Source organism: Schistocerca piceifrons, chromosome X (genome assembly GCF_021461385.2).
Source record: "Schistocerca piceifrons isolate TAMUIC-IGC-003096 chromosome X, iqSchPice1.1, whole genome shotgun sequence".
In the NCBI taxonomy this organism is placed as follows: Eukaryota; Metazoa; Arthropoda; class Insecta; order Orthoptera; family Acrididae; genus Schistocerca; species Schistocerca piceifrons.
This window is the reverse complement of record NC_060149.1, coordinates 339,074,984-339,089,982: the sequence shown is the minus strand read 5'-3', so window position 1 is coordinate 339,089,982 and position 14,999 is coordinate 339,074,984. Positions and strand designations below refer to the sequence as shown.

Sequence of the window (14,999 nt, the reverse complement as noted above, 5' to 3'; positions counted from 1 at the left end):
GTGAGAGGTAGTTGCTAGTTTTGGTACTAATGTATGCTTAGGAGAGGATAGATTTGAAGACCTTACTAACATTGCTATGAGGCTGATAATTGATAGGAGGAGCTGTCACTGGCAGAATTGTTGAGTTTAGCAAAATGTAGGATATAGGAAATTTCCCACACCTAAAGATAGTAGCTTGTGTGAAGGATTGGGTTATAAATATTGACATGAATTTCTAGGAAGGATTGTGGGCATTCTCTTACATACTGATAGGTAATACAGTCATGACCAGGAGGTACATTTCATTTATCATATAATGTTTGTATTATGTCTTGTGATGTGTTTGGTGTATTAAGATATGTTTGTGGTATGATACCAGAGTGCCTGAGTGACTTTCAATTAAAATGTCTCCCCTGGATAGGAATATACATAATGGATGTACAAGTGCATGTTGTAGACATGTGTTTGATGCTGTATGGAAGTTTAGGTCAGGCCATGAGTCATGTCAGACAGCCTAACCAAGGTTAGAGGAAAGTCTACAAAGAAGCCATGGATTACTCAAGGAATAGGGGTATCCTGTGAAAAAAAGAAAACTGTATCTGTCAATCCGAAACAGTTCTGATGTTGATGCTATAGCACATTACAAGAAATACTGCAAAATATTAAAGACTGTTATATGGACATCAAAGCAAATATATAACAAGGAAAAGATAGTGATATCAGATAACAAAATAAAGACAATATGGGATATAGTGAAGGAGGAGACCAGTAGAACCAGATGTGAAAAGGGACAAATAGCATTAAGAGTAAATGATACATTGGTGACAGACATCTATAGTGTTGCAGAACTTTTTAACAAACATTTTATAACTGTTACTGAAAAGATGGGGTTGTCAGGTTCTGTAGATGCTGCTATGGAATACCTCAGACCAGACATTTCAAGTAACTTCCATAATATGAATTTGACCCTCACTACCCCAGCAGAAATAATGTCCATCATAAAATCTTTAAAATCAAAAACTTCTAGTGGGTATGATGAAAATTAAAGAATGTGATTCTGAGTTAAGTAACATATTAAACTATCTGTGTAACCAGTCATTTATCAGTGGAATATTTCCTGAATGGTTGAAATATGCTGAAGTTAAGCCACTGTTTAAGGAGGGAAATAAAGAAATAGCATCAAATTTCCATCCAAATTCACTTTTGCCAGCATTCTCAAAAATTTTAGAAAAATTAATGTGCAATCTTATCTCAAATAACATTCTGTCAAAGTCACAGTTCGGATTTCTAAAGGGTTCTGATATTGAGAAGGCTATTTACACTTACAGTGAAAATGTGCTTAATTCATTAGACAAAAAATTGCAGGCAGCTGGTATATTTTGTGATCTGTCAAAGGCATTTGACTATGTATATCACAATATCCTTTTAAGTAAATTAGAATATTATGGTGCAACAGGAAATGCTGCAGAATGGTTCAAATCTTATATCTCTGGCAGGAAACAAAAGGTGTTATTAGGAAAGAGACATGTATTAAGCTATCAGGCATCATCCAAGTGGAAACTAATTACATGTGGGGTCCCACAAGGTTCCATTTTAGGGTGCTTACTTTTTCTTGTGTATATCAATGACCTTTCATCAGTAACATTACCAGATGCCAAGTTCGTTTTGTTTGCTGATGATACAAACTTTGCAATAAATAGCAAATCAAGTGTAGTCTTAGAAAGATCGGCTAATAAAATATTTGTGGAAATTAATCACTGGTTCCTAGCCAATTCTTTGTCAATAAACTTTGAAAAAACACACTACATGCATTTCAGAACTTGTAAGGGGTGTCCCACGAGTATATGCCTAGCATACGATGACAAGCAGATAGTAGATGTGGACAGTGTTAAATTCTTAGGATTACAGCTTGATAATAAATTCAACTGGGAGGAGCACACCACAGAACTGCTGAAGCGTCTTAACAGATCTCTATTTGCAATACGAATTGTGTCAGACGTAGGGGATATAAAAATGAAAAGGCTGGCATACTATGCTTACTTTCATTCCATAATGTAATATGGGATTATTTTTTGGGGTAATTCACCAAGTCAAGCTAAAGTTTTCCAGGCACAAAAATGTGCAGTAAGAGTTATATGTGGTGTGAACTCAAGGACATCCAGCAGAAGCCTGTTTAGGGAACTAGGGATACTAACTACTGCTTCCCAATGTATTTATCCCTTAATGAAATTTGTCATTAAAAATATATCACTTTTTCAAACAAACAACTCAATTCATGGAGTCAATACTAGAAATACGAATAATCTTCACAAGGATTTAAAGTCACTTACTCTTGTACAAAAAGGTATGCACATTTTCAATAACTTGTCAGCAGCAATAACAAGCTTAACAACCAATGAAATTCAGTTTAAGAGAAGCCTAAAGGATTTATTGGTGGCCAACTACTTCTACTCCACTGATGAATTTCTCAGTAGACCATATATATAACTTCTGCACAATTTCAGTACAGTAATGTGTTCATTGTAAATAAGTGTGTGTGTGTGTGTGTGTGTGTGTGTGTGTGTGTGTGTGTGTGTAAGTACAATCTAACTTCTGCACCATTTCAGTGCAGTAATGTGTTCATAGTAAATAAGTATTATAGTAGTTCTATCACATGTTTATTACCTTATAAATGAAAAAAAAACTTTTTTACTTTAAATTCAGTGCATTAGTATTTGTAAAATGATTCTTTCATATACTGTTTATTAAAAAAATGACGATCATTCTACTTGGGACCTGTGGAATGGTACATTAGCTTATTTGTTTGAGTTGTAAATATTTGTCATGTATTATTGTTTTTCTGACATGCTCTACATCCTGGAGGACCTCCTCACTACGGATCAATTGGGATGAAAGTAAATGTAATCTAATCTAATCTAAACAGTAAGACGACCACTTGCAATAAGCAGAAATTCTGGGTTTGAGTCCCAGCCCAACACAAATTTTTGTTGTTGACATTTCATTATACAGCTGATAGTTGGTTGTCCATATTTGCTACTGAGAATACATTTCATGTATGTGTGTGTTGTGTGGTCAATGTATTAAAACTTAAGAGCAAAGGGTGCAACAATGGCATCATGGATTTTAGAAAATAAGGAATAATCAAACTAAGGGTCATCATCAGGGGCTGGAACAATATCTGAGAGATAGGATGCAAAGTCTTTAGCTTTATTTAGGTTGTTAGGAAATGCATGATTGTTGCATGGGATTGGGTAGTATGGTCTAAGAATGTTACCAGTGGGGTGATTGAAGGCTTTCTAGCACATAGAAGAGTTTAAGGGGAGTGTAGTGTTCAGGTTGCAGTATACTCAGTGCATTTTGTTGCATTTAGTATACTTTGATCAATCAATTGAACTCATAGACAAGATGTAGAGCTCAAAAGGCATTATGGAGCAATAAAGATAAATGGGTTTGAATGGGATGTGGGAAGATAAGTGATCTGATAAAGTCTGTTCGAAGAAGGAAGATGCAGTAAGGATTTCATCACAGTGTTCATTGGATAAAGGATGGCTTCCAATTTGAGAGTAGTATTGGATAAGTTTCAGATTGGTGTTGAGGCTGGAAATGTGTGGATGTGAGGCATTCTGTATGGCCCAGTTACTAGAACGTAACATCACAAAAGATATGAAATTGAATGAGCATATAAGGTCAGTAGTAGGGAAGATGAGCATTAACTTCATTTTATTGGGAGAATTCCAGGAATGTGTAGCTCATCTGTAAAGGAAACTGTGTATAGAACACTAGTACGACACATTCTTGAGTAATGCTTGAGTGTAAGGGATTCTCACCAGGTTGGGTTAAAAGGAGACATCAATGTAATTCAGAGGTGTGCAGCTAGATTTGTTACTGGTAGGTTTGATCAACATGCAAGTGTTAAAAAGAGCTTCATGAACTCAAATGGGACTACCTTAATTGAAGGCAATGTTCTTTTCACAAAACACTACTGACATAATTTAGAGAACCGGCATTTGTGGCTGACTGCAGAATGGTTTTACCACTACCAATGTTCATTCTGTATAAGGGCGATGAAGACAAGAAAAGAGAAACTAGACTTGTATGGAGGCATATAACCAATTGTTTTCCCTTGCTCCATTTGTGAGTGCAACAGAAAAGGGAATGACTAGTAGTGATACAAGGTACCCTCCACCATGCACCATATTGTAGCTTGTAGTGTATGTATGTAGATGTAGTTGTAGATAAGTATTCACTTTCAATAGGATCAAGGACATCTACACTGATGTGCCCAACGAAGTTACAGGATGTTAGGACAACATCAGGAATGGGTATGCTGTCTGAATTCACCAACTATGAAGCTCATACTTATATAGAGAATGCCACATCTTCTACTGTGGCAGACAAGTCTCCTTTGAGATCAACACAACCCTACCTGTTGGTTTCTTCTTGGTGATAATAGTGTAATCACACAACTGCCAACCTTCAAATATATTGGGTTTATTTAGAGTGAAGTTAACAGTTTGGAGTTCTCAACACCTTTAAGAAGTCACACCACAGATAGCAGGTCCTCTGGCAGAAAGAAGCAGTATTACACCTCATGAAAGTGCACAGTTTGCAGTAAACTGAAGAGCCAAAGAAACTGGTACACCCGCCTAATATCGTGTAGGGCCCCCGCGAGCAAGCAGAAGTGCCACAACATGATGTGGCATGGACTCGTCTAATGCCTCAAGTAGTGCTGGAAGGAACTGACATCATGAATCCTGCAGAGCTGTCCATGAATCTGTAAGAGTACGAAGGGGTGGAGATCTCTTCTGAACAGCATGTTGCAAGGCATCCCAGATATGCGCAATAATGGTCATGTCCAGGGGGTTTGGTGGCCAGTGAAAGTGTTTAAACTCAGAAGAGTGTTCCTGGAGTGATCTGTACCAGTGCTGGACGTGTGGGGTGTCACATTGTCCTGCTGGAGGCCAAAGTCCATCGGAATGCACAATAGACATGAATCGATACAGGTGAGCAGACAGGATGCTTATGTATGTGTCACCTGTTGGTGTTGTATCTAGACCTACTAGGGGTCTTATATCACTCCGTTTGCTCATGCCCCACTCCATTACAGAGCCTCCACCAGCTTGAACAATCCCTTGCTGATGTGCAGGGTCCATCGATTCACGAGGTTGTCACCATACCTGTACGTGTCCATCCACTCGAAACAATTTGAAACAAGACTTGTCTGACCAGCCAACATGTTTCCAGTCATCAACAGCCCAATGTTGCTGTTGATGGGCCCAGACAAGGCATAAAGCTTTGTGTTGTGCAGTCATCAAGGGTAAACAAGTGGGCCTTCAGCTCTGAAAGCCCATATCAATGATGATTTGTTGAATGGTTCACATGCTGACACTTGTTGATCACCCAGCATTGAAATCTGAAGCAATTTGCAGAAGGGTTACACTTCTGTCATGTTTAATGATTCTCTTCAGTCATCATAGGTTCTGTTCTTGCAGGATATTTTTCCGACCACAGCGATGTTGGAGATTTGATGTTTTACTGGATTCTTGACATTCGCGGTACATTCATGAAATGGTCATATTGGAAAATCCCCACTTCTTTGCTACCTCGGAGATGCTGCGTCCCATTGCGCTGACTATAACATCATGTTCAAACTCACTTAAATCTTGATAACCTGCCATTGTGGCAGCAATAATTGATCTAACAACTTTGCCAGACACTTGTTGTCTCATATAGGTGTTGCAAGCTGCAGTGCCATATTCTGCCTGTTTATGTATATTTGTATTTGAATACACATGCCTATACCAGTTTCTTTGGCATTTCAGTGTATGATATGTACATTCTCACAAAATACTTCCATAATGTCTTGGAGGATATTTAAATTAATGTCTTTTCATTAAAACATATTTCAATGATGAATTCACCAATGATTCCACATCATGCATTTACATTCCATTGTTGCTCAAATTTGACTCATAGGAATCAGTGACAATTTGCTACTATATCTGTAAATTTATGTATCCTTAGAATGTGAACTTAGCTATGTCAGCAAGAGAAGGATGTTGATAATTCAGGAGAAAGTGGAGAATATGCTGTAAGATGACATCATTGAACCCTCAGAGAGTTCTTGGTCCTCATGTAGAAAAAGAATGGCACATGGCACTTCTGGCATATTTATTGATGAGTGAACAAAATCATGAAAAAAGACGGCTACCCATTGCTCTCATCACAGACACTCTAGACTGCTTGAACTGTGCTAAGTATTTCTCAACTATGGACATGTAGCAGGCTACTGGCAAATCAAAGTTGACAAGAATGACCTGGAAAGGCTTCCTTAATAACATATGATAGCACTCATGAGTTGAAAGTTGCACTGTCTGGACTATGGAACACCCCAGACACTTCCGAGTATGTTATGGACAACTTGCTTTGGCACCTTAAATGGACCCTGTTCCTTTGCTGTGTGGATGACACTGTCATTTTTTTCGAAGACCTCTGAGGAACATCTAAGTTGACTGACAACTGTGTTAAGCTGCATTTACACTGGCCACAGGACCACATGACAATTGGATTTTTTTATTTTGTTATACTTATGATAGGTGAAGTTCAGAATTCATATATCAATTACCCACATCAGTTAGATACAATGTTCACAATTTCTCAAGAAAATTGCCATTTAAGTTTTCCAACCACCTTTAATATGCTACAGTAAGATCAGTTTTCTGATGAGTAGTGTGTCTTCACAATAGAGTGCTCGATTATCAAGTAGAGGGCTTAGGTCTGATTCCCAGTATATTCAAATTTTCCAAAAATGGTGTGTGTTCGACAAGCATTTCCATGAGACATAAAATACATAAACATGGAAAAACACGGGTAGCGCTTGAGGATGGTAGCTGCTGGATTGAATCTTGTTTAGGTCATTATTTTATTTTATTTTATTTTCAATTCAGTTCAAAAAGCTACATCATTTAAATATAAAATACTTCAAAACTATGCTAATTAACACATATTTAATGGTCTTCTTATTTATAATTATGTATCCTACACAAAAATCCAGTTTTCATTCCCGATATAAACAATTAATTACTGCTCTTTTATAAAAGATTGTCAATCAACTTTGTTTAAAACAACATTACAAATTAAATTTTTAATGTACTTTATGCCACACAGAAATGCTTGCAGAACATGCATCTTTGCTGAAAAATTTAAATCTATGAGGAAATAAATGCAGGTCCCCCCAATGGCATGGGAGCACTCCACTACAGAGCTACAATGGTTGTCAAAGTTTGTCCTTAATTTAGTGTAGAAAAGATAGTCAGAAAACTTCAATGTCGACTTTCTTGAGAATTTTTTAGAGTTGTGTCGAACTTTTTTGGATGACTGATATTTGAGTTCTGAACTTCATGTACCATAAATATAAAAATTATATAACAATCCAATTGCTGTGTGCTCTCTTTGTGAGTATAAAAATGTGTTTCCGTTCACAACAATGTTTGAGAAATTTTTCCATCAAAGTTAGAAACATGTTGGCAATGATGATTGTTGTTCATGTGCCTGTCTACACTAGTGACAAACATTTCTATGTTATTTATTCACATAATCTACTATGATGAACTGGCACCAAACTATTCATATTGTTTATTAGCATCAAAATCTTTGCTATGATAGGTGAAGAGCAAGAATTAATGATATGTGGTGCTGCATTAATAATATTCAACGAAATAAGTAGATGAAGAAAAAAATGTAGTTGTCATTGGTTCAACCCCCCTTCCCCTTAAAATGATGAAAAGAAAAAAGTTTGTTGCTTGTCACATTTTTTCTGTATAATTATAGGAGTACTTCAGTATCACACGTAACATTTTAATGTATTATTTTTTTTACTAGTTTGCAGAAAGTATCCATATATACAATTGAATGTGCCTGCAAAATTATATCACTGTGTGACTCATAGTTCAGGTCTGGGCCCACGAGAAAAATAGGTCATGGTGGGTATGTCACAGCATGTGACACTGCAAGTTTTACAAGTGCCAGCAGCCATATCTGATGGTGAATGAGTAACTATTCTGATGAGTTTAATAATTCTTGACTGTGTGCTTCAATGCATGCAAGCTCTTGATAGCACATGACAAAGTTAAGACCTTTAGTGGGTACCATTTAAATAACATACTGATTTCCCATGGACCCTGCTTGGAGCCAAGCATTCACAAAGTATGGCAGACAAGCCAACTAGTGTGATGTCAAAAGTTTGTTGCAGGGCACATAATTTTTGCAGGCCACAGTTCAGGAGATGTGACATCATAGACATTTAGAAGCATGAAAACTTTGCTTTTGCTTAAAATGCAGTGCTAATTACACAAACTATATGCAATAATTGTTTGATAATGGGAGCACTATGCATCTTCCAACAAATTTCAAGCATAATTTCAAACCTTTTCTAAACTTTTTCTTGCTTACATGCTTAAAGTCAAATATTTAACACATTACCAGTATAGTAACTCATTTGTAAAGTAATCAGATGTTTGAAGAGAGATTGAGTCTTTAAAGAATCAGAGGTTTACTGGCACCATAGATGATGTGGCGGGAATGACATACAGCGTGAGCTGAATCTGGAAGATGATTCTGATGTTCATAACTTCACTAGGATGTCACCATCCAGTTTTGAAATTCTAATGAGTATTATAGGGCCATTTATTAAAAAAAAGACATAAATTTCAGAAAAGCAATTCATGTGAGGTATGCTGTTACTCTTCAGATCTGGCAACAGGATCTGAAGGATGCCTATCAAAACTTGCATCTTTATACTAAATATCAAAGCCAGCCATATCTCAAATAGTTCCTGCAGTTTGTGAAGTAGGTCAGAAAATAAACAAACACTAGCCCTGCAAAGCAGCATTTCATGGGTAATAGACCAGAAATAGTATTTCTCTGGTCTGTACCAACACAGTCACCGATCACTGTTTTTGTGCTCCCAACCGGTTAAGAACATTGGTAGCCCAGCATTAGCCATGAACAATGTTGGGAACATTGCTGCAGTACATGTTTTGAACTTAGTGTAAAGGCACCTTTAAGGTGTATTCATGTAGTAGGCCTCCACCTAAATCCAAAAATGTGTCTCTTTGTTGCACAAGAAATGAAAATTTTGGGGCACCCAGTTAGTGGTGATGGTGTCCATTCTGATCCAGATAAAATAAGAGCAGTCACAGATTATCTGAACCCTAGGTGCAGTTGTGATGTGAGAAGTTGTCTTGGGAAGTGCTCACACTGTTGATGACTTATAAAGGACTACTGCAAGGAGGCACATGTGTTGCAAGAACTAATGCACAGGGTCACCAAATTTTCCTGGAACAAGATGCAACAAGGATCTTTCCTTGTCCTTAAGGAGGCACTAACATCTTCTCCAGATCTAGCACTGTGTGATGAGAATGCCAAGACAGAACTTCACTCCACAGATGAGGTTATGGGATGAATGCAGCTCTAGTGCTAATTCAGAAAGTGCTGAAATGATGGCAGCTTACACATCATATTACTCTCCAAGTCTGAGCTGAAAAATTCTACAACTGGGAAAGAATACATTGCAGTTGTTTAGGCCATCAGGAGATTCTAACCACATTTATTTGGCAAACTATTCACTATTATGATAGACCATAAATCTCTATATCGGATGATGTAGCCCAACGACTGCATCATTTTTGGAGTGCAATGTCACAGTGGTATACAAAAGTGGACATAAACACAAGGATGCCAACTGCTTTTCAAGGAATCCTTCAGTGGAACACAGTAGTGTGGATGAAATCCCAGTCATTACTGCAGTAAATGATATTGCTACTAAACAGGGAGAAGATCCAACACTACTGAAAACCATAGAGGACCTGGAGGAGGAGGATGCAACCAAAGAAGAATTCCAGTTAAGAAACAGAACATGGTATAAAGTAACTATGATCTGATAGGGTGGAAATGGTTGTTCATCATCCCAGCTCAACAACAACCGACTATCCTGAAGTCTTTCCATGATGTTCCAATATCTGGTCACCTGGGATTTGTGACGATTCTAGACAGAATCAGATGCAGTTATCAAGGCTGAGTTACCTACTGATCTGTTAGAGACTATGTGCGTCACTGTAAAGAATGCCAGCAGTGGAAGCATATGTTAGAGCTACCGCCATGAGATTTGGTACCAATTATGCCTGCAGCAGTGGTATTGCACTGAATTGGAATTGACCTCTTGGTGAGGTGCCTGAAATCAACAAACAGGAATCACTGACTATCTCATCTGATACATAGTTACCAAAGGTGCTCCAACCACCAAAACTCCAAAAATTGGAAGGTTACTTGTAGAAGACATCATTTTGAAGCGCGAAGCACCATGTGTGATGATTTCTGATCATGGAAAAGTTTTCCAATCAATACTGGTATCAAAGGTAACTACAAGTTGCAACATTAGCTACAGTATGACAACTGCCTGCTAAACAAGATAAGTGACATTACATAACACTTTAATAGAACATTAGCAGATAGAGTCTTGATGTAATCATCGGTGAATATAGAGAATGGGATACAAAACTGCCCAGCATGACACTTGTTTATAATACGATGAAGCAAGACACTACACACATCACATCATTCCTTCTGCTTCACAGCTGTGATGCTCTAACAACAGTGGATACACTGTTCACATATCAACCAGATGATACTCAGGATGACTACATGAAACACTTAATCATCAGAGCTGAAGAAGCAAAGAGCTGGCTCACATACTTACCCTGGATACCTGAGAGGAGGACCTACAGTGCTGTAACACCATGCACCAGGCAGTGAAACACATATCAAGAGATCTGGTATAGATTTTTATGCCTGTGCAAAAAGTTGTTGTTGTTGTTGTGGTCTTCAGTCCTGAGACTGGTTTGATGCAGCTCTCCATGCTACTCTATCCTGTGCAAGCTTTTTCATCTCCCAGTACCTACTGCAACCTACATCCTTCTGAATCTGCTTAGTGTATTCATCTCTTGGTCTCCCTCTACGATTTTTACCCTCCATGCTGCCCTCCAATACTAAATTGGTGATACCTTGATGCCTCAGAACATGTCCTACCAACCGATCCCTTCTTCTGGTCAAGTTGTGCCACAAACTTCTCTTCTCCCCAATCCTATTCAATACTTCCTCATTAGTTATGTGATCTACCCATCTAATCTTCAGCATTCTTCTGTAGCACCACATTTCAAAAGCTTCTATTCTCTTCTTGTCCAAACTATTTATCGCCCATGTTTCACTTCCATACATGACTACACTCCATACAAATACTTTCAGAAATGACTTCTTGACACTTAAATCAATACTCGATGTTAACAAATTTCTCTTCTTCAGAAACGCTTTCCTTGCCATTGCCAGTCTACATTTTATATCCTCTCTACTTCGACCATCATCAGTTATTTTGCTCCCCAAATAGCAAAACTCCTTTACTACTTTAAGTGTCTCATTTCCTAATCTAATTCCCTCAGCATCACCCGACTTAATTAGACTACATTCCATTATCCTCGTTTTGCTTTTGTTGATGTCCATCTTATATCCTCCTTTCAAGACACTGTCTATTCCATTCAACTGCTCTTCCAATTCTTTTGCTGTCTCTGACAGAATTTCAATGTCATCGGCGAACCTCAAAGTTTTTATTTCTTCTCCATGGATTTTAATACCTACTCTGAACTTTTCTTTTGTTTCCTTTATTGCTTGCTCAATATACAGATTGAATAACATTGGGGATAGGCTACAACCCTGTCTCACTCCCTTCCCAACCACTGCTTCCCTTTCATAGCCCTCGACTCATAACTGCCATCCGCTTTCTGTACAAATAGTACATAGCCTTTCGCTCCCTGTATTTTACCCCTGCCACCTTCAGAATTTGAAAGAGAGTATTCCAATCAACATTGTCAAAAGCTTTCTCTAAGTCTACAAATGCTAGAAACATAGGTTTGCCTTTCCTTAATCTTTCTTCTAAGATAAGTCGTAGGGTCAGTATTGCCTCACGTGTTCCAACATTTCTACGGAATCCAAACTGATCTTCCCCGAGGGCAGCTTCTATCAGTTTTTCCATTCGTCTGTAAAGAATTCGCGTCAGTATTTTGCAGCTGTGACTTATTAAACTGATAGTTCGGTAATTTTCACATCTGTCAACACCTGCTTTCTTTGGGATTGGAATTATTATATTCTTCTTGAAGTCTGAGGGTATTTCGCCTGTTTCATACATATTGCTCACCAGATGGTAGAGTTTTGTCAGGACTGGCTCTCCCAAGGCCGTCAGTAGTTCCAATGGAATGCTGTCTACTCCGGGGGCCTTGTTTTGACTCAGGTCTTTCAGTGCTCTGTCAAACTCTTCACGCAGTATCATATCTCCCATTTCATCTTCATCTACATCCTCTTCCATTTCCATAATATTGTCCTTAAGTACATCGCCCTTGTATAGACCCTCTATATACTCCTTCCACCTTTCTGCTTTCCCTTCTTTGCTTATAACTGGGTTTCCATCTGAGCTCTTGATATTCATACAAGTGGTTCTCTTATCTCCAAAGGTCTCTTTAATTTTCCTGTAGGCAGTATCTATCTTACCCCTAGTGAGATAGGCCTCTACATCCTTACATTTGTCCTCTAGCCATCCCTGCTTAGCCATTTTGCACTTCCTGTCGATCTCATTTTTGAGACGTTTGTATTCCTTTTTGACTGCTTCATTTACTGCATTTTTATATTTTCTCCTTTCATCAATTAAATTCAATATTTCTCCTGTTACCCAAGGATTTCTACTAGCCCTCATCTTTTTACCTACTTGATCCTCTGCTGCCTTCGCTACTTCATCCCTCAAAGCTACCCATTCTTCTTCTACTGTATTTCTTTCCCCCATTCCTGTCAATTGTTCCCTTATGCTCTCCCTGAAACTCTGTACAACCTCTGGTTCTTTCAGTTTATCAAGGTCCCATCTCCTTAAATTCCCACCTTTTTGCAGTTTCTTCAGTTTTAATCTACAGGTCATAACCAATAGATTGTGGTCAGAGTCCGCATCTGCCCCTGGAAATGTCTTACAATATAAACCTGGTTCCTAAATCTCTTTCTTACCATTATATAGTCTATCTGATACCTTTTAGTATCTCCAGGGTTCTTCCATGTGTACAACCTTCTTTCATGATTCTTAAACCAAGTGTTAGCTATGATTATGTTGTGCTCTGTGCAAAATTCTGCCAGGCGGCTTCCTCTTTCATTTCTTAGCCCCAATCCACATTCACCTACTATGTTTCCTTCTCTCCCTTTTCCTACACTCGAATTCCAGTCACCCATGACTATTAAATTTTCGTCTCCCTTCACAATCTGAATAATTTCTTTTATTTCATCATACATTTCTTCAATTTCTTCGTCATCTGCAGAGCTAGTTGGCATATAAACTTGTACTACTGTAGTAGGTGTGGGCTTTGTATCTATCTTGGCCACAATAATGCGTTCACTATGCTGTTTGTAGTAGCTTACCCGCATTCCTATTTTCCTATTCATTATTAAACCTACTCCTGCATTACCCCTTTTTGATTTTGTGTTTATAACCCTGTAGTCACCTGACCAGAAGTCTTGTTCCTCCTGCCACCGAACTTCACTAATTCCCACTATATCTAATTTCAACCTATCCATTTCCCTTTTTAAATTTTCTAACCTACCTGCCCGATTAAGGGATCTGACATTCCACACTCCGATCCGTAGAATGCCAGTTTTCTTTCTCCTGATAACGACATCCTCTTGAGTAGTCCCCGCCCGGAGATCCGAATGGGGGACTATTTTACCTCTGGAATATTTTACCCAAGAGGACGCCATCATCATTTAACCATACAGTAAAGCTGCATGCCCTCGGGAAAAATTATGGCCGTAGTTTCCCCTTGCTTTCAGCCGTTCGCAGTACCAGCACAGCAAGGCTGTTTTGGTTAGTGTTGCAAGGCCAGATCAGTCAATCATCCAGACTGTTGCCCCTGCAACTTCTGAAAAGGCTGCTGCCCCTCTTCAGGAACCACACGTTTGTCTGGCCTCTCAACAGATACCCCTCCATTGTGGTTGCACCTACGGTACGGCTATCTGTATTGCTGAGGCATGCAAGCCTCCCCACCAACGGCAAGGTCCATGGTTCTTGGGGGGGGGGGGGGGGAGGGGGGGGGTGCAAAAAGTAGGACTATCAAAAAGTTACTGAAATGCTACTTTGTGCTGTATCATCTCTTTCATCACTTGTCTGACTTCACAGTTGAAGTTGAGAAGTATAAACCTTCACTGAGAAGACAAAAGTGCAGAGACAGCAACCATGTCTTCCTTATGGAGTCGTACTACAATCCTTAGGCACTCATCAATGAATAGGACTTCCTGTTTGAGGCAACTGAAGACCCACGCAAAGATCACAAAGCTTCAGTATGAGGGGCCTTTGAGTGCTGCCATACGAAGGACCATTGACATAATCTATATTCAATGTGGTGCAGTTGGCTCCACTGAATACTTCTGAAACAGCAAGTCATCATTTCTCCAGGAGAAGGAGCAATGCTGTGAGTTGTCCTGCATGCAGCATGACAGAGCCTTTAACATTGCTGGTTCATTTGCTGTGGGTTGCCAGTTCAAACACAACCACCAGTAATTATTTTTTATTTAGTGTTTATCACTGCTGGAATGTTCTCAGAATTTATTGTTTGTGTATTATGGAATATTCAATATTTATATAAATAGCAATAGTCTCCATCCAGGAGTGAGATCTATTATGTCTGTAGGTTGGTGTCTACAATAAATATGCTTTCAGCACTAATGTCATAATTCACTAATGACCTGGTTTTCAGATTTGGACTCAATTGTGGTTGCAACATGACAATATGGCAGTGAAGGCAAAGGAAACAAAATTAAGATGAAAATATTAGAAAAATTAAGTAATTTTACAATGCTATTGATTTTCCAATGGCTAGTTAATACAAAACTGTTTAAAAAGGCTTATTAGTTAGGAATAAAATTTTGGATACCCAAGAGTGGAA

At 38.5% G+C, this 14,999-nt stretch overlaps 1 protein-coding gene across 1 annotated transcript in view; it reads right to left on the bottom strand.

Annotated features, from left to right (window-relative positions):
- LOC124722893 (rho GTPase-activating protein 100F) overlaps nucleotides 1–14,999 on the bottom strand; it is an 800,721-nt gene that overhangs the window by 90,277 nt on the left and 695,445 nt on the right. The gene's annotated exons all lie outside the window — the stretch shown is intronic.